The sequence below is a fragment of the Montipora foliosa genome, chromosome 7 (assembly GCF_036669935.1).
Source record: "Montipora foliosa isolate CH-2021 chromosome 7, ASM3666993v2, whole genome shotgun sequence".
NCBI classification, from domain to species: domain Eukaryota; kingdom Metazoa; phylum Cnidaria; class Anthozoa; order Scleractinia; family Acroporidae; genus Montipora; species Montipora foliosa.
Window position 1 is genome coordinate 41,003,066 of NC_090875.1, and position 22,416 is coordinate 41,025,481.

At 37.5% G+C, this 22,416-nt stretch overlaps 1 long non-coding RNA gene across 4 annotated transcripts; it reads left to right on the plus strand.

Annotated features, from left to right (window-relative positions):
* Positions 1 to 1,615: 1,615 nt before the first annotated feature.
* Positions 1,616 to 13,956, plus strand: LOC138009523 (uncharacterized). Of its 4 annotated transcripts, none has more exons than XR_011124427.1 (6): positions 1,616 to 1,909; positions 5,385 to 5,523; positions 6,090 to 6,144; positions 7,359 to 7,391; positions 11,432 to 12,068; positions 13,611 to 13,956. It is a non-coding gene; the product is annotated as an uncharacterized lncRNA (long non-coding RNA). The 4 variants fall into 4 exon arrangements; XR_011124426.1 differs by lacking the exon at positions 7,359 to 7,391 and adding an exon at positions 12,346 to 12,400; XR_011124428.1 differs by lacking the exon at positions 7,359 to 7,391 and having other exon boundaries at positions 11,432 to 11,618; positions 11,923 to 12,068.
* The last annotated feature ends 8,460 nt before the right edge of the window (positions 13,957 to 22,416 follow it).

Consider the following 22,416-nt stretch of genomic DNA (forward strand, 5'->3'; position numbering starts at 1 on the left):
AATATGCCTGCCCGAGTGGAAAAACACTTGAATTTAGGGCTATTCGCTAAATTAAAAACAAGAAATAGATAGTATAAATGAAAATGAAAAAGCGTTCTCCGTATTTGATGCAAATGATCATGTCCAGTACTAGTAGAGTTTACTTCAGAGTTAGTACTTTTGTAAATCTATGGTAAAACTTTATCAATAATTACATTCATTTCCTCTCTTCATGAGGGAAAGATAATCCGCTCTCTAGCAATACTCTTTAAACACTGAGTAACGGAGAGAGCACAGCCACCTGTGGCTCAGTTGGTTGAGCATCGGGCTCTCATGCGGGATGCGGGAAGTCGCGGGTTCAAACCCCGGCCGGATCAACATTCAGGATCTTAAAATCATTGATGAAAAAGTGGTACCTTTGTAATTTCATCTGCAAATGGTTAACTTTTCAAGTTTTCTCGGATAAGGACTATAAACCGTAGGCCCCGTCTTCTATGTTCATAAGTTCGCTGTCGGACATTGAAGAACCCATACACTATTCGATTAGAGGTGTTGTGGCGGTCCTGTTCTTTCCAGCAGAAGTGGGCCGGCTTGGCGGTGATGTCGCTAAAAAGGCTTGTGGTGTATGAGGCCATCTAAGCAGAAACAGCCATAAGTCAAAAAGGGACTTTGCCGAGTGAAGATGTTCGCTTATGGGTGGTATCTGCGACGACTTTCAAGAAACTTTCGACTTGCAAAGTAATTCTGCCAGGGCCTAAACAGCTGAAACCTCGACTAGAGTAAGACTCGAAAAACTATCAACAAAGGGAGTTGAAACTGACAGTGGCCAGAACATAGGAAAAAGAAGAATTACCCACCTAAATCATTCGAGCAGCGGAGACTTCGCCCGGCCGGTGTTGCACCTCAGTTGACTCCTTCCTTGGAAATAAGCTTTTCAGTTCTTTAAGGTAAGAATCTGTAACGTTCAGTTTACCTGGCATCTTCTCATTCCAGTCAATACTGTTCTTTATCCGTATTTTCTTTTCTCACGACTTGACGGTGTTAGAAGTGCTCCAGCGCCAGCCTTTTTTTTTTTTTGTTCAAACTTCTCGAGAGTTTTTTGGACTTCTTCCTGGAGCACGCGATCAGATGTAACATCTTTTATCGCGGGAAAACGATGTTTTTTTCGGGCCCGAAAACCTCGGGCGTTTTGAGAAACACCGTAAAGTTTTTCTGTCTTTTAAACGCGATGGATTCTCGATTGAAAAAACGTCAGCACAACACAGCACAGCACAACCAGGACACGAAAGTTTGAGAAATAAGAACGCGAACCGGCGGAAAATTTTTAGGCTGTTGCAGTGTTAAAAAAAAAAGAGATCCACAGAATTTCTGCAAAATCGGAAGGCCTGCATGTATCAAGAGAATAAAAAATCATACTATACCTATACAATCTGGACATATTCTTTCAGCGAATAGTTCTTCGAATGCTGTTTCACAAGGATGACCAGAAGACACAGAGAAAAATGGCAACTGCGCAACTAGCAACTCCTCCAACTACGCCCCCGGTATTGTGTAGTAACCAATCAAATAGACAATCAATACACGAGTTCGCGTCTCCCTCTGGTGACCAATGAAAACATACATCGCACGGGTTGATAATTTGCTTTTGACACGCGAGCAAGCGAAATAACAAACAAAATGGCGGCCGAAGATGTCTTGTTCCATTACTTGCTCCAGGAATTTTTTTTAACAAGAGCATCGTGTACACCTTTTTTTCTTTCGGAATAGCGGTATTTCAGTGGTAAAACTTCTTAACAGTCTTTCGCTCTTGTGTGATCGAATTTTCGTCTGCGGCTTCATGCACAATATTGAGTTAGGCAGATTTCCGAGTAAATGTTGTCATAGATCGATTGTTCAGCCGAGACGGCCCTGTCAGTTGAAGTATGCAAAGGTAAGATGAGTTCGCTATTCCTTTAGTTTTGTATATAATCTCAAGCTAACATAAGGAAGCACAGCCTATTAAATTTTCTTTTAAAAATTAATGTATTTTACTTTCCTTCTTGTCAACAGAAAAAACCTTATAAGAAATGCCAGCGTTATTAACGTCCTCTTCTTCACCAGTTCCTAAATTTTAATTACTAGATTCAACTAGCAACTTGTGTGGAGGTTTTACTATAACGCCATGGATTGAAATCAGGGGTTAGATAATAGGGGAACTGTAGGAAGCTGCACAGTAGATAGTTGATGAAGGTGCATGCGAGCTATTGCTATTTCCTATTCTTTTGTGTCTTTAAAATTCGATTGTTCTTCAGGAAATTTTTCCCCTTTTTTTTGGGCTCATGGCTGGAGAAAAATAATGTTGTAAGCTTGTGCTTCATGTTGACAAAACAATTATTTTGAACCTCGCAATGGTGACTATAATGATGCATGTCCATTTAATACTGCTATTTTGTTCCCACTTTTAGATTTTCTTATTTTGTGACCCTTTTATCCACTTGACACACTTCTCGTATTACTTGACTTAAGTGCTGCATTTGACACTATTGATCATAATTTACTACTTAACTTACTTCAATCTGATTTCGGTGTTATTGGTAGTGCACTTCAGTGGGTCCGTTCTTTTCTGTCTGAAAGACAACAGCGAGTAGTTGTTGGTCAATCTTGTTCTAAAGACTATCAAATGAAATATGGAGTCCCGCAAGGAAGTTGTATCGGTCCAATCTTGTTCCTGCTGTATACTTCTCGACTCTTTAAACTTATGGAAAAACATTTACCCGATATGCAAGGCTACACGGATGATACGCAGCTATATCTATCTTTTCGGCCGTCATCCTCTGAAGAGATGGATCGTGCACTATCTGCGTTATGTGCTGCCATTGCTGAAGTTCGTGCGTGGCTTATCTCTCACAAACTAAAATTCAATGACACCAATACTGAGTTTATCATTATTGGTACTTGCCAACAGCTAGCTAAAGTGGAAATACCTTCTGTGAAAGTGGGGACAGCTGACATAGCACCCTTGACCAGCATCAGGAATCTTGGTGCCTGGTTTGATGATAAAATGTCTATGAATGATCACATCAACAAGACCTGTAGTAAAGCCTTCAGAGGACTTTACAACATCAGACAAATCAGAAAATTTCTTTCAACAGACACTACTAAAATACTAGTCCACGCCTTTGTAACATCGCACCTGGACTATTGTAACTCGCTTCTGTTTGGCCTACCTGCATATCAACAAGAACGTCTTCAGAAGGTGCTTAATGCAGCTGCACGAGTCATATGCTTTATTCCCAAGTACGACCACATTACACCATCGCTTATAAAACTACACTGGCTTCCAGTGAAGCAGAGAATTGAGTTCAAAATTGCTCTATTAGTGTTTAAAGCAGTAAATGGCTTGTCTCCTGGGTACCTAACTAATTTACTTCAGATTCAGCCAACACAGAGATATAAACTTAGATCTGATGATAAAGAACTACTGTTCATACCAAGATCTAAATCAAAATCAGGAGACCGTGCTTTTGCTATAGCCGGACCAAGAATATGGAACGATTTACCACTTGACATTAGACTATCGGCAAATTTGGAGACTTTTAAAAAAAATCTTAAGACTTACCGGTATCTTTTTAAAAAGGCTTACTATTGACTCCTAATTGCATAATGGTCATGAACTTTTTTGATCAGTTTACATATATATTTTTTCTTTTCTTTTATGCATTTAGATTTATTTTATATATTTATAATTTTGTATCTATATGTACATATTTTTTGATGTTTTTATATCCACATCTTATGAATCAGTTTACTTTAGTTCGTAAGCATTAGGTTTATATATTTTGTAAATAGTATTTATTATTTATTTGTCTTTTTTCATTGTAAAGCGCTTTAGAATATTTTATAGTTTAAGCGCTATATAAATTTATATATATTATTATTATATTGACACCCTGTAAATAGCAATTTGTTGAAATTACTGTATACATTATGTGGAGGGCAAACCTCTGCAATGCAGCATGCCAAAACACTATAATTTATACAAATGAACTTCTAATTCACATTAACTCTGAACTGCCAAATATTTAGGACTTGCTTTGTGCCCACAAGTCAACTTGAAATTTAAATAATACTCAATATTTTATCTTCCAACCTCATCAGAAAGTAAATTCAACTTAAGCTGGTCAATGCCTTGAACAAGTTTCAATCTTAAGATATTTGGGTATCATTGTCACTATGTGAATTGAACATCACCTTTCCTGGCATCATGATCTTCATTATACATGTATTTGTGACAATAATTATTGTATTGCATCATAATTAAGGTAAAGCATTATCTCAGTGAACATTGTCTATTCAATATCTATTATTCGCTTATTTACCCATATTCACTAAATGGCTACATATCTACAGGTATCTTCATACTAGATTCTGCAAAATCTTGAAAAGACATAACGCAGGTGGTTGGTAGGGACTGGTTAGTGCAGTAGTTTCACTTTAAAAGCATTGTCATCATCAAGGCTGAGTACATCAGGGGCAAGTTTATTCCAATTACAGATTGTGCATGACCAAAAGCTGTATTTATATTCATCACACATTGTGGGGTAATTAAAAAGTTATTAGAATCATCAATGACGTTCCCCTACTGCGGGTCTAAAACACAGGTCACATTTGACCGGTCACTCATTGCAAATCATTGTTTCACCTTTTTGAAAGTAACCCAAAACCCTCAATTTGGCTAACGCCAGCCTAAAAACCAACCTTGGGCCTAGGGTTAGCCAAATTGAGGGTTTTGGGTTACTTTCCAAAAGGTAAAACAATGACCTGGAATGAGTGACCTGTGGAATGTGACTTGTGTTTTAGACCTGCTGTTCCCCTACAAGATTATATTACCTCACATTATCTTTCGTTAGGTCTATTGAAATGTCACGATAATTATTGTTAAAATGCACACAAGTAATTATGTATGATTATCTTGGGTTTCTAAGCAATATAAAAATAATAACCAACTCAGGATGTGTCTTTGCAGCATTTATTCCTTCCTTCCTTATGCTATGACAGCTTTTGTTTTTATAAAGTTTATTGTTATACCTTATGAATATTAATTTTATTAGATCAGCTTCTTGGTGATCTGCCTAGTATGGAGTGTTTGATTACTCTTTTACAGTTCTCACATTTTTTTTTAAAATTGACTTCTTTTCTTCTTTAATGTTTAATACATGTAGTTGTTGCTATTAAATTGTATGGTAGTAAATAAATAAATAAATAAATAAATAAATAAATAAATAAATAAGATACTGCTAATGGCAGCTAATTACCAGATGAAGAGGAAAGAGCAACAAAAACAATCAATGATCAGCAGTTGTGTGTTTGTGATACATCTTTTCTATTGCTTGATTAAAACAATGTAAAATAACTTCAAATTGCAGGAATTCATTGAAGGTCTCAAAAATCCATTGCTCCAGCACAGTCAACCAGATGTTCAGAGAGGCAAGTTGCTTTAATGTCATAATGGCCCCAGAACATTCAATGTGGGCGATTCACTGGTGGAACTGATCAACACTCTTGGTAATATTGCAATTTCTTAACAGGGTTTTTGTGACAAGAATTAAGCAAGCATACAAAATGTACAAACTAAACTAATTAAAAGTAAAATTATTAATACACATTAGAGATGCCTAAGAATAATCATTGAAATAAATATGACTGCGTACACTTATAACCATGTTGATATGATTGATGCATATCTGGATTTTATGGATAATTTATTATTCTGACTTTATTCTTCTCTTCCTTGTGCAATGCTTGAACCAGCAATGTTGTATTCTTCTCTTCCTTGTGCAATGCTTGAATCAGCAATGTTGTATTCTTCTCTTCCTTGTGCAATGCTTGAATCAGCAATGTTGTATTCTTCTCTTCCTTGTGCAATGCTTGAATCAGCAATGTTGTATTCTTCTCTTCCTTGTGCAATGCTTGAATCAGCAATGTTGTATTCTTCTCTTCCTTGTGCAATGCTTGAATCAGCAATGTTGTAGATCACAACACCATTTTTTTTTCAACCTATTTGTGACAGGATTGAGGAGAGGTTGTAGGAAATATTGTAATGTAACAGCACCTTTCTTTTTTGTGTGTAGAGATGTCTGTATGCCATCCATGGCCAGGTGCAGCCAAGACTGTGTCATGATTGAGGTAATTGTAATTATTATGCTTTTGTTATTGCATTCATATTGTATTGCTTTTTTGCATTGAAAGGCTCTTTAAATCAACTGCATTCAAATGCTGATAATAAACCAAGAAACCATATGTTTAAAGGAGTTGAAAATATTGGAAAAAGGTCTCACAGTTTAATAATGAACTAAAATTTGGAAAGGAAAAAAAAAAATTGTACTGGTAGTTAATTTTTGTGTGGATTATTTTTCGTCTGTTTAATTTTGTTGCTTGATCGCTCACTGAAAAACTATGTCCCCATTAACCCATGGACATCCAAACCAGCCGAAACCAGCCAGACTATTTTACTCTGTCTAACGCCAGACGATTTTTCTCATCAATGAGGAACCCCTTGGAGTCAATGAATTAAGTGACTAAGATTGCCATGTTCATGTATTTTATACCCTTGTAAATGAGAAAAATATGTTATTAAATAACCTTTCCTTCAAAGTCTTCTTCCCTAGTTCATGATTACCATCTGCCCTTTCCTCATTATTCAGAAGGAAAATGATGGCAGCAACACTTCATGTGCCATGCAAAAATCTTTTTTGCTAGGGAGAGGAGTTACAGCTAATAGAAAAAAATGATTCAAAGTATGTTTTCTCTATAAAGGCACTCCTTTATGCATGTCTTTCAAAAGGGCAACACAGCACAATTGCTAAGTTTCATGCCCGATAAAGGGGTCAGTTTGAACATGCAGTGTGATCTGTGATCTGAAAAATGCCTCAAAAGTTTCGGAACGTTCAAGAATGACCCCCTTGAATAATTTTTTTTTCCTGTCACAAAGTGTAATAGCCTTCAATAGTCAACTGTGAAAGGTGCATGTACTTTTGCACAACAATTTTAATCATTAGACTTTTACCTTGTTTATAAGTTATGAGAAAAAAAAAAAGATAGTGCTAATTCACCTATAATTTACATTTTTAAAACTTTGCGGCTTGTAAAACCATCATACCCAAATGAGCTGCAAGCTGATACATATATGGCTTAAGATCAAAGTCTGGACATTTAAATATTAGCTATGTTTACATAATTTGGAACACTTTAAGAAATTATTGTTGGTGGGTATTTGTAAATTGAACATGTCTGCACTACTAGTGCAGGGCTCATACAATGGTTCTAATTCGGAATGGTGGCTGATTTATTTTTTGTTTTATTTTGCACATTGTACATGACATGGTCCATCCAACAAAAAGAGGAAGAAAAGTCTTTCAGATTCTTAGTCGGAGGTATTGGTAAATTTATTTCATAGAAGTGGCCATGTTTTTCAATCAGATAGTAGGCTTAGCACTTTCATCACTTTGAGGTGGCAACCAGTTTACTATAGAATGAAAAGAAAAAACTGGAACTTGAAATTGAGGCTCTGATTGCAAAGAGAAAAGGGGTAATGATAATCATTGTGATTTAATCGTCGTTTTTCCCCAATAATTGCCAGCTGTTTTTGTGATATTTTTTATTTCCTCCCGAGAATTATTCAGCGTTTAATGGTAAAGGAAGTGCACATGACATTTTTAACTTCTGCAGCTCATATGCTGTGCAATATATTCTTCTCTATTAGTGCACATATTTTTGTTGAGGTGGCTCAAAAGTTAATTCAAGTTGTGACTCTGCGATACTGTATCATTTAACAGAGATAATATATGTAACTGGTAACATATGGAGCATTCGACATGTCATATTTATGAATAACCTCTAGATAGGTCAGTTGAGTTAGTGCTGATTGTCAATGATTGTAAGTGATTTGGGGAAGGAGGGCTCTGCAGTGGTCATACTAATAATAATAATAATAATAATAATAATAATAATAATAATAATAATAATAACATTATTATTATTATTAACATTAATATTTGAAATACTAATAATTTATTTCTTTTATTCAACTTACAATATTTTACATTAAAACAAAAAATCTTAAGGAAGCCTAATTAGACATTACAAAGAATTACAAAAATTCATATAAAATATTATTCTTTATACCCGTGGTGTATTAAAAAGTGTTCATTTCAATAATTCAAAAAGCAATTATTGGACTAAAAAACTTATTAAAATATACTACTTAAAAATTTATATTTATTATCTTCTTCAAACGATCTTTCTATCATATTCCTTGTTCTTGTGTGGCTCCTTTGATAATTTTTTTCCACTGCACTTGACACTTTGTCAGGGTTTAAGGGGATCGTAAGGTAGCTCTGTAGGGCATACCTCTGTCCCCAAGCAACCATCCTTGCTGCTGTTTCTTTTTCATGTGATGCGCTAACTTTGAAGATGGCTGAATCATGGACTGAGCCATGCCACTTGGCCACAAGGTTTGCGAATCGCATTTCTGCATCCCAGACTGCCATCACGTTGATCGATGGCATGAAATCCGTTTTGACAAACGTAAAGGTATTCCTCTTTTGTCTGTGCGGGGATTGGGATGAGTGTGCCATCGATCGCCCCCATAACCTACAATCTCAGACAAAAATAAGGAGGACACTTCACGCTGCGTAGCAGATTACCCCTTCCCCCTATTCAATGTTGCAAAGAGAACGGCGTTTTTCAAGGAGCCCGACAGTTTTTACGCCATCAACATTGTCACGGGGGAGGGCGGTTCAAACATGCTTTGGTGTCACGATCTTTTTGACCGGGATTGTAGCTTAGGGAAAGCTCCAATAGAGTAAAATTTCGTCATAGTTTCCTTTGAAAGGTCACAATAGTTAAAACGGCGGACCCAATAAACTACGGCTCATAAAACTTAAAGTGATTAACATTTAGGCGTGTGCATATTTATTGGAACAAACTCTTTAATCATCTTGCATTCGTCATAGTTTCCTTTGAAAGGTCACAATAGTTAAAACGGCGGACCCAATAAACTACGGCTCATAAAACTTAAAGTGATTAACATTTAGGCGTGTGCATATTTATTGGAACAAACTCTTTAATCATCTTGCAGAATTTACTTTAGGTCAATTCGCATAGCAGACGGTCACGCGATGCGGACCGCGTAGAGAACAGTATTTAGAATATTGACTTTGTTGTATTTTTGGTCCGAAAGTCTACGGTTGTAGTGTTCTTTTTACCCCATGTTTTTGGGAATATGCCTACCCGAATGGAAAAAAAGCTCTTGACGTAAGGACTATTCCCTAAATATTACAAACAAGAAGTAGATCGTATAAATGAAAATGAAATGTTCTCTAATGATCGTTTGCAGTACTAGCAGAGTTACTTCACCAGTCAATTAGTACTTTTGTAAAACTATCGTAAAACACTAAATATCAATAAATACATTTATTTCTTCTCTTGATGTGGGAAAGATAACCCACTCGATAACCTACTCGCCAGCAATGCTCAGTTGGTTGAGTACCGGGCTGTCACGCGGGAGGTTGTGAGTTCAACTCCGGCCGGACGAACACTCAGGGTCTTTAAACAAGTGAGGAGAAAGTGCTGCCTTTGTAATTACATTAATTACATCTGCAAATGGTTAGACTCTCTAGTCTTCTCGGATAAGGACGATAAGCCGGAGGTCCCGTCTCACAACCCTTCAATGTTAATAATCCTGTGGGACGTAAAAGAAGCCACACACTTGTCGCAAAGAGAAGGGCATGTAGTTCCCGGTGTTGTGGTCTGTCCTCTACGGTGTATCACTTTCTGTATTACAGTGCGCCATGTGTTAGAAAACTCTTTACTGGGTTAATCATGTATTTACCCTCTCAAAAAAAGAAAAAAAGAACATTGAACATTGAGTAACGGAGTGAATACAGCGACTCGCGCCTGTTGTCTGCGACGACTTTCAAGAAACTTCCACTTGCAAAGTACGGTAATGCTGTCAGGTCCTAATAAATTTTAAAAAACAGTTGAATGCCCAACAAGATTCGAAAAAGGCATCTTTATCCACGAGGGAGTTGAAAGTGACAGTGATTAGAACAGAGAAAATTTCTTGTGTAAAGGTAAATTTCTTATGTAAATGTAAATTGCTTATGTAAATATTTTTATTGATGTTTCATAAAGCTTTATTTAAAAAAGGAAAATTACCTACCTGAATCTCCTGATCTAGCGGGGATAATTTTCGCTCGGTGTTGCGCGTCAATTTGGTCCTTCAAACTTGGAAATAACGCACTCAATTCTTTCAGGTGACAATCTGTAACGTTCAATAGGCCTTTTTCGATATATTAAAATTCAGCTTGATAATTAGGCAGTGCTTGAAAGGAAAGTGGATGATATGTAAATATTTTTCACATTTATTCCAACGTGTTTCTATTGTTTTTGTCCTCACTGCCTCACTATGAAGCTGAATATTTGATATTTCGAAAATGGCCTATTACCTCGCATCTTCTCATTCCAGTCAATACTGTTCCTTGTCCATATTTTTTTTTCTTACGACTTGGTGTTACTTTCCCGGGCGGCACGCGATCACTGGTAAAGCTTCCCGGGAAAACGATGTTTTTCTCCGATCCGAAAAACTCGGGCCTCTCGATTGAGCAAACATCAACACAACACAACACGACTAGGACACATACTGTCAGTAACAGTAGGCAAACTGTTGCAATGTTAAAGAAATCAGATCCACAAAAGTTCCGACGTTAAAATCGGAAGGTAAATGCAGGAACTAAGAGAATAAAAACTCTTACTATACCTATACGAGCAGCTGGCCATATTATCCCCACACAAATTCTTCGATTGTTGTTAATTTTACGAATCGACTGAACGTCTTGATTGTTTGTTTGAATATTGTTCAATTTTCAGTTCTGAGGGCCTCCACAGCAAGCGCACTCTTAGCTCCTCTCTGTACTCGTTCCCCGGAGGATATTAGAGAGCTTAAGATTCTACGACGAGGACGAGAACGAGTACGAGTTTTGACTGCCCGTTTTTAGCGAAAATACTAAGACAATTTATAACCCGTGCGCCTAATCTTACTCTTTGTTAGCAATATAGGTTGCTCAGTTATTCTTATTGCTGGTAACTGAGCCTTTTTGCTAATCAAAAATTGCCAAACTGCTACCGTGTTGTTGACTTGTTTTGATTCGACGACATTTTTGCAAAACCTCGTACTAAAATGACGACGGCATCACGTTTTTCCCGCCAAAATGACGCTGGTTTGCGCGCGCTCACCGTTGTCTTATGAGAAAATCTCGTACTCGTAGTCGTTCTCGTACTAGAATCTAAAGCTCTTTATTACTGTGTAATTGGTAACGGGAGGCTTTATATTTCCTGTCAGCATGAGTGACATTTGTCATTTTTAAATTTGATTCCTCGCTGACCCTGTCACTTACATCTTTTGTGTCTACAGAGTGTCTAGGATGATTGAGTATCGTAACTGTCTGATTGGTCGACGCATCATCACTCAAAACATGGAATCCACCCCCGGGAGTTCACCCACCTAGAAGTAGTAGTAGAACATTCGTCTTAGAACATTGAAAACACGGAATTCCCGAAACGGTAAAATAAGCTCCAAAAGGCACAAAAATACACCAGAGGTAAGTAATTTTTATTATTTTTATTGAATGAACGTTAAATTGAGCGTTTTTAAGGCTTCATAATCTTCGGTATTTTATTTCCCATAAGTCTTACAACGCGTTTAAATTCTCAACGGCTGCCTGTAACGCAACACCGCTTTTACTCAAAGGTCAACCTTCCACTAGTAATCAATTATTACACGCTCTCTAGTGACGCGAACTTGGGCTGCCTATGTTTATACTTGAAGATCGGTGCTTTAGAAACACAGTTCAAGAAAGATTGAAAGAAAGTTTATTAGTTCAACAACAGTTCTATCACTGAAAGCTTTTGCAGAATTTGCTGTCGCTTCGATTGGCGGGATTTGGAGATCAAAGTCTGAACAAAATGGGTTAATTTCATGTAACGCACAGCAGAGAGACAGGGCTTCCTCTTTCAATCAAGGTGGCTACGAGAGAAATCAATTAAACGAGGTAAGTTTCAAGGAGTCGAAGTTGTGTTTGTGTTACTGCAGAATGATTTGATGAAAGCGTATCTTAGTTTCAGAGGCACTAATTGAGGCTAAATCTTGACTCTAGAGTGTTTTTATATTTACAAAGTCAATTCACTCAAAAATGTTACCCCTCCCCCAAGTTTAAATTTGCATTGTCAATGTTTTTTCAGTGGTATACAGTTACGGGTCTCAAAAAATGTGCTTTGTCTGCACCATTTGAGTATTCGCATTTGACGAATTATGACATTCTTTCCTAGACTTAGATCTCCGCAATCCTTGGTCATTTCCGTTTGTGTTCCCCGCAAATTACAGGTAATCTGTTGACAGTTTCGCTGCTGCAAATGCTTTACTTTGAACAAAATTATTTTTCGTACGATTTTTTCCTGTTTCGTGTTAGTGTTTAGTTGCAATGGTTTCTGTTAACGAAGGGTAAATTCGTGAAGAAAATGAGTCAAGCTTTTCAAAATGCCTTCACAACAATAGTCATTTATCCTGCTATCGCCAAAAAGCTCTTTTATGAGCTAAAAAAATGTGTGCTCTTAGTTCAAGAAATTTACAAGGTAGGTAGTTTCGGTCATTATCCCATCCTTCGAAGCTGATCGAAAGTGCAGTTTTTCGTGTTCGTTATTAAACTTCGAACCAAATGATCCCTTTCATTCCATGTGCTCGGTTCAACCAATTTAAGGACTAGAGCTTTTCTTTTCTTGATGTTTTGTTTTTAATCTTGTGTTTAAATTGACCAACTGAGGAGCAATCAAAACAATAAAAAATGGGAATTCGTGTCCCTTCAATTCCTTGATATTTTGGCAGTCCATCCAAAGGAACTGTTGGCAAAAAAAGTTTTCAATTTTGCTTTGGATTTGCCAGTTGCATGCTTTAATTTATGAAAATCTTAAGTAAAATAAACTAAGTCCTCAAATGCTGCAATGGCCCCTTATTGAGTTGGTAAAGTTGTGTATGCCATAGTACACATGTACAGAGCACAGTTTGTTGATCATTAAGATTTTATAAGACCCACATCAGGATTTGTCTGAGTGTGCACACAAAAACTGATTACTGCGAGACTGGTTGCCATTGGATATTCACAAAATACAGTCACTGTGATATAGTTACATATGAGGTTATAAGTAGAGGTGAGTGTTCCCCCAAGGAGAACACATGTTTACCCACACCATTAGTGCTTTGTTGTAGTGACGTCTGTTCAGACATGTATTCTAAGCCATGATCAGAAGTACTCTACAAATTATTATTTAGGTTGAAGGTTAGGCTGTTAATGGAAAGGACAAGGGGAAGGTAGTTATCTAGAAGAATGAAAAGAGTTCCATATTGCATGTCTTTAATTTGAAGAATTTCCTCATCACAGTTTCTCAAAAAGTGTCCAGCATCCATAAACAAGTTCTAGTATAAACATAATTCTCCATGTCTTAGGTTTATCAGTAAGCTTGCTTTGGAAAAAAGTGTTTCATATACAGCATTAAAAATTAGGATGAAAAGAACTGACAGCATGTTCTCTGCTGTTTAGAGAGATGTGCAGTGGCTCAACAACTGGAACAATGCACAGAAATGATGGCTGAGAGGTCAAGTTTTGAGGAAAGGTGTTACCTTGAGAACCAGTGGTGAATGAAGATAAACGGGCAGATTGGTTATTTGAAATAGTCGTATTTGAAACTCTGGAAGTTCTGGATTATGATTGGAATCTTAAACACTCATAGATAATTAATTTGGTTGCAGTAAAATTAGCAGATGTGTTGAATTCATCAGGCTCATACAAATGGGATTCTTTGTTGCTTATAAATTCAATGTACAGTTAAGATTTCACTAGTTGGAGTCACATCCTACATAATAAAATGTTGCATGTCATAGTCTCACTAAGGTGACCACCAAGTTGATATGAAGAAAAACACTCATGATCATTAAGTTTTAGATATCCACTTATTGTGAATACAGTTGTTAACCATTTCCTCATATCTTATACTTCCGAAGGACTAACAAATTAAAATATATTTTAGTTCTGTACTTGTAAAAGTTTAAAAAGCTTGGGGCTTGATATTAAAAAAGGAATACACTTTGGTGTGTCACTCTTAACAGCGCTTTGTTCCCTGGGCCTGGTCTAATCAGAATTTACTAATTTCCTGTTGTGACTTTTTAATCAATTTTCAACTTGAATAGTCTGATTCTTTGGAAATGAACACAGAGAAGGATCATTCTTACAGATTGAGACAGTTGTACAAAGTTCAAGATGGCAGCTTGTTCTGAAAGTACAACATGGGAATCATAGACCTTGCTATGCCCTTATACAGTGGTTATTTATTTCAGGTCCTCAGATTTAGTTCCTAGGGATTTGGGGATGTGCTTAAACTCAAAACCTTAACCAGCTATCTTGCTCTAGTTCCCTGAAGCTAACACCATGTAAGCTAGGTAATTTTCAAATGGGAGGTGCTCCATGCAATACACGAAACCAAATTACTCTCTATTTTCTGGCTGTTTACTCAGACCATAATTTGGCCAAAGCTGCTGTTTTTGGCCAGTCGTTCACGCTCGTTCACATGCCAACAAACTTGAAACCAAAAAAGGCAAGGTACCGTAAACTTTCGGTGTGAACATTTATTTTCATAATGGAGCTGATTGCTTCAGTGTGACATTATCTTTTTGTTGATTAGTTGATTAATGTTATTGAATGGGAGAGAGCTTACCTGGCTGGCAAGTGGTCAAAGAAATCGAAGATAAAGGTGCTTGCCAAGGTATGAAATCTACTTGTTCCGGACAACCGGACAGCAATTTTCTCTAACCCTGTATTATTATTATTATTTTTTATTTGACCAAGATGAATATTTGATTTAATTTTGTAGGTTAAAGATATATTTATCGATTGCTTGTTGGAGATTGCTTTTGTGAGTTCAGGTATTCGCCCTTGTCACACGGCGGCCATATCCAGGTGATCTGGTGACGTAATTCGGAGGACTAGTGAGAAAAACAACCGCGCGCGGCCTTATTTTCGAAAGCGAGCTTAGATCTTGTTGGGTCTACTTGAATGTTCATTCAGTAACAGGAAATGTTGTAGACACATAATGATCTGTTGAGTTTTGGCGATGGCAATACTGCATGAAGTTTGAAAAACAACGCCTAAGGCCTCACGCGGTTGTGGGATGCGGCGTTAAAATTTTTCTTCCCGGGGCTTCCAAATTACGTCACCAGATCACCTGGATTGTCCCGGGAGACCAAAAAAGCTTTGTTTTACCACGCCAAGCCTCACCCCCATGGTTTCCACCTCGAGGCTTGGCGTGGTAAAAAAAAGCTTTTCTGGTCTCCCGGGACAATATGGCCGCCATGTGACAAGGGCAAATATTACCAGCATCTTGAGCAATTTAAAGCAGTTCAGTCCCATGCTTGAAAGTGAACATGAATATCCTGCTTGCCCTAAGGTTTGTCACAGTGTGCCTTTTAAGTTGAATTCATTATAGAGCGAGTTTCAATTGAGTGTCGTAAAACCAAAACCAAAGTAATTACTTTGGCCAATCAAAAAGGACTGAGACAATCCCGCAAACCAATCAAAACTCGAAGTAATTACACGTAGCCGACACAAAGCGCGGGAAAATGTGCACGCGTGAGCCACGATTGGTTTTGGTGTCACTTATGATTGGTTGAAAAAATGGCGCGAGAACTTTGAACCAATCACTGAGTGAAGTAATCATAAACCAAAGTAATTATCTAATTACTTTCGACACTCAATTGAAAACCGCTCTACTCTGATAACTTTAGAAATAATAATGGCTCTTTGTTGAACGCTGAAGCCTGTCCAGTCTTTTTAGTATTCTTGACATAATTCAACTAGTACTAACCAATTTTTGTGTGCACAGAGACGTCACTGTATTTTTGATTCTATTTTTTGTTGTAACCTTTCATGCACATGACATTTTAAAGTGCATTCAAATGTAGTGTATTCATCTTAAACTAGTAACTTGCATTGTAAAGTTTAATTTCAATGAACCTTACATTGTTTAACCTGTCTCCAAAAGTTGTCTTCTTTAAAGTAAGTGTTATAGGATATTATTTTCTTTTGTGTTATATGATGAAACATAAGTGAAATTTTGTCGGCTAAAACCTTCTTGGACAGTGATTAAATGCTCCAGCTTAATGAACTGTCCTAAAATAATTGAGCATGCTATTTGCTAGTAATATTTTTTTTTTGCCAGACATTGAACAATGAAACGAAAAGGTCAATTTTTGTTTTACATGCTTTTCTATCGGTAAGGACTTAGCTCTTCCATGACGTACGTGTAAGCAGTATTACTGTATTTGGTTTGAAGGAAAATAAAAGTACATTCGTTTCTGTGGATGCCTTGTTTGGTTGTGTGAAGAAGTGCAGTGCCGCAACTAGTGGAAAAGATTAGTTTCATGGGGAGGAACGTTTCATCAGCCAAACGAGAGTGGACACATTTTTGGTTTCTTACAATAAGAAGTCTAACACCAAATCAATGGTACACTTAGAAGCCATCTACAGAACTCTTTAATTGAACAACAACTTTGTGTAATATTGGAATCAGTTTTTTTATCAGTCTTTTTCTTTAGTAAATACCTCTCTTTTGACATTGTTGAATCAATCTAATGATTTGAAACAAGAGAATTAGATGTGATTTTGTACTTTAGTGATTTACACTAAATGCCTGATGAAGGACACTTCATCCTCTGCCTGGGGTGTAAATTTCACCCCTGCCGGTCCCCAGCACGGATGAAGGAGGAGGGATTGTCTCAGAACTTCAAAAGTAGTTTATAGTAGTTTTTAGTATATACTTTCGTTTTATTCCCAAAGAAATATTTCTTTAACTTGCATTTGCTAACTTTATTATTGCCTTTTCTGTCCGACTAGAGTTCCGCAATGTTCAACTGATTGTTTTATTTACATGCGACTTATCTGCGCTTATTTTTGCCTCAAATTCCTGTTAAGCCAGTGCTTAATTAATGGCTTAAAGGCAGCTAAGCCCCTGTTCCTGTTAGTCAAAACCAGAATAAACCGCAACAACTACTAACGATTTGCGATACGGAGACCTGTATGAGCTTTGACACTCGTGGCTAAGTGTACGAGGAACGACGTTGGTTGATATTGTTTATTAGCACAGGCAACAAACGACCATAAACAAGCGGATACAAGCAAACGGTCGTTGTTATATAAGACCTTCACGGATGATCGCCTTATATTTTAGTACCGAACAGCCGATGTTGTGTAAGATTGGATCATTGCGGCTTATGCGCGTTCGTTGAGAGGCTCGTTGAAAGGTGCGGGTCATGGTAGCAATTTCTGAGCTTGGGGTTTTGTTTGCAAGCTAAGCACGCACCCGGAAGCAACACACGAGCGCTATCATTATTATCTTTTCAACTGAAATTAGAATCTTGCCGCGTTTGTACATATTTCTATTTCGCTTTCGTTTGGTAAAGTTTTCATTTTATTTTTCACTGGCTTTGCTACCTTCAAACGGTACTTAAATCGATTTTTTTCCAGAAATCCGGTCGTCGTCAAAACGTAAATAAATACTTCAAACTAAAGCGTCTTTTTCATCGCTGAGAAGACACAGGAAGGTTAGAAAGACAGTCGCCAAAAAGGAGAATAAAAGTGTTAAGCTTTCGGCAGCCATTTTGAAAAATTCATGGAAAAGATTCATTGTATACGTATATCCCTTTTCAAATTAAACAAGCCTTGTTAATTAGCGCTTGCAGAAACTGTGTAGCGTCCTCTCTTCATAACCAGACAGGGAGAGAACATGTCACCCGCTGAAGTAAAACATTTTTTTTTCAATCCCATCACAAGAGCATTATGAGCAAGATAGATGAATTCGGAGGAACTGTAAACTAGAAAAGACATTATTGGTCTTGGAATAGAAACTGGTCAAGCGGTTAAGAAAGAAATGAATTTTAAAAAACCGTGGGATATTTCATATGAGAATTTGCATTGGGTCAAAAGGAGTCGACATGACATCGATGCAAGTAAACTGCCAACGGCATTTTTGTTAAGGGAGCGAAACAAAACAATGTCGTTTTTCTCTACATGACGGCCTGAAAGGAGAAAGAAAGTGCCTGATCGCTAGTTACTCAACGGGGGAATCCCCTTACTGCTAATAAATTATGTGATTGGTTGATTATTTTTGGATCTCTGTTTATCTGGCATTTTCTAATTAGAATGCTAATGATATACATGCACACAAGTATTATGTTTTACCAAATCGTTTCTCAGTCAACTTCCAACAGAGGTTGTTTTTCGCAGTACAACAATGGGCGCTAGCTGAACAAGCGCGAATACATTAACACATGCTTTTTTTAGCAGCTTGTAACAGACCTCTCAAGTCTGGTTTTTAGGGCGATCTCACAGATTCGCAGGCCGATGTCCACAGTTCTAAGGCATATTTGTCATATTTGATCGACTGGTTGACAAAACATGGACCTCACAACCATATTTAGAAGACAAATGCCAGATAAGGTTATCGTTACCAGTTGTGGCATTTGTACTGCCTCGCGAGTGAAAAGTAAGCGCTTTCATGGCAACGTGAACTCCACAGTCTACCAGAAGTTTTTGTTTATATTGGTGGACCACGTGAGCCAATGACATGCCGGCTCCAAATAACTCAGAAACAATATACCACACAAACCTCAGAGATGGTTACGATCTTTATGCAATTATCTTCTACAACATTTCATGTTCTTGGCCTTTTTCACTGCACCGTTCCGAATTTCTTTTTTGTATGACGCATTTTTGGCAATTTCAGTCTTCAACAAGTTGAGTGGTCTAGTAGCTTGCGCCCTTTATATATTCCGGACTTAATTGTTTGTTTTTTTTTTTATTCATTTATCAAACTGAGCACATTATCTGGTGTTATTTTAATACTGATCATGCACGTGGAAATTCGTCTTTGGCGGGAGCTGCTTTATCACTATGGTTTTATCCCGGAGGGGGGGTGGGAGAATTCCCATATAAAAAGGGGAGGGCTGCTCATTGGAAATTTTTAATTAAACCCCTAAAGGAGACCAATCTGGGCGTGGCCCAGGCTTATTTTGACCCCTAAAAGAGACCATATTAAAACACGGACATATAAAAAATACAGTGCCTTTTAATGATGGCAAAGAATTTATTATCTAATACTTTCGTTTACGTGAAGAAATATAAAAGTGTAAATATACACTTACATTTCTTCGCGCGCAACCTTAAAGGAGACCTTCACGGCTACATATGATTGCGTTTTTCCCAGAACACCCTAAGTGAGACCAAAATCCGAAATTTACACCCCTTGTAATTTTTAAGCATTTATATTTTGTAATTCTTACACGGCATGTCTGAAAACCAGCTTCCCCCGGGGAGGGGGAGTTATAGTTCATTTCTGTCTGTGTGACTGTCTGCCCGCGATTTCCTTTTCATATGCTTGTTGACTTTCTCTTTCAAGTGTCTCTTCAATATTGTCCAATCCAAGCTATTAAAATGGTTCAAGTTTACTTCCAAATTTCATATTTCCTTGTTAGACTTAAGCCCCGTGCAAACAAACGCAACAATTTCTAACATATTAAGGACGGTGCCTACTATTGTTATTGCGCATACGTTCTGCGCATCTCCAGATACTGGATTTCCTATCGCCGATGCTTACTAATACAGAGATATTTTTGAGCGGTTTAAAACTATCCGGAGAAAGTAGATCTTAGTAAGTACTCTTGGTATTCAAAAAGAAAATTGGGGGTAACTATGCATTTTTGAGAGATAATAAAGTTTCAATTTGAGAAAGAACGCCATACATTGCTTTGTATTTTACAGCTTTTTACAATTATTATTCATGAATTATCTTTGAAAAATGCGTGGTTACCCCCAATTTTCTTTTTGGATTTCAATAACACTTGTTAAGATCTACATTTCCTGCATAATCACACACCGGGGCAAAAATATCGTTAATTAGTAGGCACCGTCCTTAATATTGTTGGCAGTTGTTGGTTCTGCGGAAGTTGGATCGTGTTGGCAGTTGTGCGCAAACGCACTCAATATGAAAACTCCCCAACAATGCAAAGACGTGCAGTGTATCATGGGAAGGATACGACCCATAAGACTTTGTTAGCTTACAAAATTCGGCTGCCATCTTGTTTTCAACATGTTAATGCGTTGCTATCAACATAGAGGCAATATGTATGGGCGTCTGTGGTCCCAACAACATTGGAAGAGCTGTGCAAACGGATCCACATTGTTGCGCTACCCTTCGGCTTTCACGGAACACAAGAAATCTTGGGAATTGTTGACTCAAAATGTATACATAAATAAATATATTGAGCCAACAAAATATTTCTTTATATATTTTTTTTTGAGCCAGCCACTCTCAACATTTCTTTTGTTCCGTAATGGCCGAAGCGTAGTGCAACAAAGTTTGACCAGTTTCAAACTTCGTGCGAGAACTTCCCAACAACACTCAACAACATGCAACAGGGTTTGCAAACGGACGCAACATGTAACACCCAACATGTTCGTCTGCACGTGGCCTTAACAAGAAATATAAAAGTTCGAAAAGCCTCCCTTGGGAGATTCAGCACACGGCCCACTGTTGTAAAAGCGGGAAAATCCTGTTCCTTGTAATACATACATACATACATACATACATACATACATACATACATACATACATACATACATACATACATACATACATACATACATACATACATACATACATACATACATACATACATACATACATACGTACATACGTACTTTATTTGTTAAAGCAGGTTGGTAGTGGCAGCTAAGGAGCTGATGTGGACCTGCTAAACTTAATAACACAATTACTCGGGAAAGGGTTTATTCAAGGAATTAGTGGAGATAGAGGCTCCCCTTGATTAGCTCTTGATAATTGTTATCTGTTTCTCAAGTGATTGGTTGCAAACCACATATGGTGATAGTGATGACCATGATGATAAAAATGCAAAACACGCGAAATGATGAAGACGACGTGATGATGGTAATAACGATGATGACGAGACGATGATGATGATGATGATGACGATGGTAAACTCAAGTTTTAGTCTGACGTTTCCCGTTTGTCGTAAACGCGATGCGAAACCTCTGGAACATCTGAAAACGGACGATTGTCATCACGAAATCGAACAGGAGTCCATCAAATGGAGCCTCTATCTTTCATACTCAGCCTTGGCAAGAGTCCTCTTGGTCCGTACGCCATGACCTAGGGCCAAATATTTTCCCGTCCAGCCTGTCCACTCAGTCAATAAGTACACATGATGAGCTAAGGGAATATTGAATCCATGTTGTATGAAACTTGAAATCTGTTTCGATTTTAGTCTACACTCTTCCAGTGTTCAAATTCTGCACTTCCAAACATATCAAGCAACATTTTCAAACGCCCTAGGGCTCGACATTTGGTTCAACACAATGCTGAATGGGGGCGATTTGGGAAACACGAGATCGTGGTGCCCCTCACGAAAGGGTCTTTTAAATGGATGTACTCCGCGCAGTGAATCACTTAATTGTTTTAATAAAGTTACCAGTTTATTGCAAAAAAAATTACATCATTCGCAAAAGTGCGCACAAATGTGCCCAAACAACGAAAAAGGACTAATAAGATATAGCAGACAAAATCTCTACTGAAAAACACCAAAATCGAAATTTCGCTGGAAAACTAGATTACCAAAAACATTTAAAACTATGTTTAAAATATCATTCTTTCTGCGCCGAATTTAAATACTATCTTAGAAATCTACACCATCTGGGCAAGATATCGAAAAAGGCCCAATATAAATACTATCCTATAAATCTAAACCTTAATGATGCGGTAAACAAAAAGGTTAACGTGAATGTGGAAATCCAGGCGAAAAGAACTAGAAACTTCATTTGCAAGTGATACAAAGCTTTAAAACTATGTGAAAAACTCATCAGTTCTTACGGGGGAAAAATCCAAAAGGTCCAATGTAAAGGACGTATACAAAACATAGACCACCCCTGTGGACCCAGTCAATGGACCACTTCATGGACCCCGGGTACATGGACTACCCCTGTGGACCACCACTCCTCATTTTGCAAAGTTACAAGCAGAAAAATCTTTAGACAAAAGAGGGAAATTATCCTCGCACTTATCTGGCAATTGTCTCTTATAAACACCTGACAAATTCAGGTGGCTTCCAAGGGATTGGAAACCCATGACCCTCTGCGATGCTGGTGCAATCTTCTACCAACTGAGCTATGAAGCTAAGAGAAGGTAAATTTGTTCCGGTGAAGAATTCGATGAATGAAAGGAATGCATATTTAAAGTGCGGATTATAGACCGGAATTCCTTTGGAACCACCAAATAGATGGTGAA